This window comes from Halyomorpha halys, unplaced genomic scaffold, assembly GCF_000696795.3.
Source record: "Halyomorpha halys isolate HHAL.00 unplaced genomic scaffold, Hhal_1.1 Scaffold453.1, whole genome shotgun sequence".
Lineage (NCBI taxonomy): Eukaryota > Metazoa > Arthropoda > Insecta > Hemiptera > Pentatomidae > Halyomorpha > Halyomorpha halys.
In genome coordinates, this window is record NW_027107553.1 from 15,454 (window position 1) to 18,563 (window position 3,110).

Sequence of the window (3,110 nt, forward strand, 5' to 3'; positions counted from 1 at the left end):
TATTGTGCAAGCGTCTTTCTGACGAGGCTGTACCGCGTCAACGTAAAATGCTCTAACGAGACCTCATCAGTCAGCTCCTTTCTGTAATCTTGTTCTGCTATCCTCAGTCACGCCTGCCAGGTCGTTACAAGGAATCCTCTGTCTTCTAGTTCCCTCAGCAACTCATCGAAAACCAGCTTCAGCAAGGCAGGAGCAAATACCTTTGCTTGTTGAGGTAACTACCCTCGCACCCGCTAACCATTGCAGGAAAGTGTTGAAGGATCTTGCCTAGTACTATCAAGAGGCCAAACAACGGTTATTTCACACTGATTTTTTTAAAGAAATGTTTCGTTAGTAAAACATTCCATTTCGAACAAGGCGTATTCCATTTTTCACGTCAAAATGTTTGAAACTGGCACCTACAAAAGAATAGCAAGAAGATGCAAGTAAACGCCAGCCCTGGACAACGGAGAACGTAATTATCATAGGAGTGCATTTCCATACTTCCGTCAACATATATAAAAACATATCAATCGTGGCATATTCTAAGATGTGTTCTATGGTTTTTAACACCATTACGATAAATTGATGTTCATGACATGCGATATTTATCGTCCGACATTTATCGCATACATAAATCCATCCAAAATATTTTAGGAAGAACTTTGACGAGGTCAATATTTAAATCGTATTGTATTTACTTCCTTAGGTGTTTACAATTGATATATTAGTTAAGTTTTTGTGAGGACTTGATAATGTATGGTTACAGAAAGGAAGAAAAATAGATTATAGATACATCCAGTATATTTGATTTTTGTTTATAGTAGAGTGGAGAATCTACCTATTGCTCGCAGTCTAATGACGTTTTTACCTAAATAGTTCTCGTGACCATCTTCTTTTCAGGCGCCTCGGAGAATTGTCAGGAATGAAAGAGGAAACAAGGCTAGAAAATTGTGTTTGAGGTTTGGGGGGTTTATAATGGAAGAAATGGTATCTGGTTCGAGCTATATCGGTTACATATGGAACATTAAGGTCTTTGTGTATGATTTTATTTGTGACAAAGTAAGTAGCATTGAGGATATAACGAAGGATTTTAAAAATCAATTTCTAAACTTTAATTATTCCTAATTGCTATTCCTTACCGAGCCTCTCTTTCGTACATGTATAATATACATACATTGATTTGATCTCTAGTTTAGGTTATTCAAGTAAGTTTTCGTAATCCTTGGATTAGGTGATTCTTCAAGACTGAAACTAGGCAAACAGGTCACTAACAAATTGAGTGCGACCCATTAGTGAAAGAAAACCTAATCCTGGATGACTTGAAGAGGCGCAATCAATTAGGCCAAGTCTCAAAAGATTTTTTAACTGGGATTTGTCGAATCCTAACGACCCCTTTCGAGAGCTCGTTTGTCTCGGTCGCTTCTTAATTGTATTTATTTATTTATTCAGATTCGGTTCTTTTTTTTTCAGTTTCCTTTTTCTTGGATAAGTTATTGGCAGAAGAGGGATCCATTTGTTAAATAATTTGTTTAATTATAGGCTGTATTTTCGTTAAGTTTTATGAAAATATCATAATGATATCCAACCATAATTGATTCTAGTTTTTTGATTGGATGAATTAGAGAAAAGATGAAAGGGGGTTTCTATTCACTTCTAAAACGCTAAGCAACATTAAAAGGAAATAGAACGAAGTAATTGTTATATTATACTTCTATTTATTTTTTTTTCCTTGTAACTTAAAGTTATTTGGAAAAATTTTTTGAGTTAAATATTAAAAAAATAGATTTTTATAGAGGTAGGTTTATAGTGATTCTCTTCCTGCAAACTTAATATAAAATTTATTGACTATGTTGTTAAAAATATCTGTGAAGATATTATTGAACCTTTCCTAACAATATATTGATACATCTATCTCCTAGAATTTACTTCTAAAATTATTGAACTAAAAGAATTTCACAAACGACTAACCTGGAATCATCACACAAGATTAAAAAGACAGGTAACTGCACGTCGATTTATTAATGTTCCATATTTAACCAATCTGGCCCGAACTAGATATCCTTTCTTCCTTTACAAATTCCCGAACCACCCAAACCCACTAGGTTTCTAACCTTGCTTCCTCTTCTATTCCTGACAATCTTCCGAGGGGCCTGAAAAGAAGATGGCCACGAGACCTGCTACTGTAAAACGTCATTAGAGTGCTACCAATGGATAGTTTCTCTACACGCCTGTAACACTCCGTTTTAACTGAGATCAAATTTACTAAATTTATTATAATTATTACTGTTGTAAATAGCAATAAATAAATAAATAAAAAAAATTAAAAAAAGAATTTTCGTGCTGTAATTTTAATAGTTTGTAAAATAGTACAACGAATTACGTTTAATTTATAGGGATCCCTAAGTACGGGCAAGGGAAAGAGATGAAATTATAATAAATGAAGGCATATATTTGGTTCCTCATTTATCGGAAACTATTTTAAAAAAATATAATGTTTCTACAATTACATTTTTTGAACTTAATTTGTTTTCAGGTGATTGCTTTAAATGATAATGATAGACATATAACCAAATTAAAATAACTTAATTGTCTAGTTTAAAAAAAAAATAATTATATATAAATACTAGAAAATCTTGAATTGGTGTCTGGTTAATTGTTGAACCAATCAAATATTCTTGATGTTTTGGCTGTATGGAACATGTATTTAAAAAGAACTCGGGTGTGTGGGTTTCCCCACAACGCACCTAACGTGACAACTTTACGCTAAATATTGGAATAATAATATTAATAAAATAGACTCACAATATTTGAATCAAGATATTTATTTTCCTTTACAAATGATATTTATATTTAACAATTAATTTCCATTATTCTGTTCATAATCGGACGATGGTACGAGAAATATGAGATGAGTGGCATCAATTCGGTCAATACCAGTTGTATACTGATTCAATCTTGATATATAGTAGCTATTATAGATTTTTAATTAATACTAAAATTTTATTATGCGCATATTCCTTATTTCAGACATAATTTAATGATCAGAATACATTATTACCACCACCACACCACTCTCTGTTACGCTACACTTTTGCCTACATGACTTCCAGTATCTATAACCTCAATTA